Genomic DNA, 466 nt, shown 5'->3' with positions numbered 1-466 from the left:
CTGTGTAAGATTGGCTTTGTCATCGCGAATTTTTTTAGCTGTTCTTTGTCATGTAAGTATTTCACTTCTCTATGAAACTTGAAAGAGAGTTTTTCAGGGTATAGTAGTCTGGGCTGGAATTTGTTTTCATAGAGGAATTGAAGTACTCTGCTCCATGCTATTCTTGCCTTTATGGTTTGTGAAAAGAAGTCGGCCATAATTCCAATGGGTTTTCCTTTGAATGTGATCTGCTTCTTTTCCCTAGTTGCTTTCAGTAGATTATTCTTGGGCTGAATTTCTGGTATCTTGACTATTATGTGTCTCAGTGTGTTTTTAATTTGGTTGTGGTTACTTGTTGTTGTGCATGCTCCAGTTACCTGAATGTCAGATTTTTCCCTCATATTTCTGAAGTTTTCTGCTATTACTTCTGCCCATATTTTTAAAGTGTCATCTGTGTTGACTCCTTCTTTCTCATTGATGCCTATTA

The sequence above is a fragment of the Octodon degus genome, unplaced genomic scaffold, assembly GCF_000260255.1.
Source record: "Octodon degus isolate 3935 unplaced genomic scaffold, OctDeg1.0 scaffold00230, whole genome shotgun sequence".
Taxonomy (NCBI): Eukaryota; Metazoa; Chordata; class Mammalia; order Rodentia; family Octodontidae; genus Octodon; species Octodon degus.
This window is presented reverse-complemented; position numbering follows the sequence as displayed.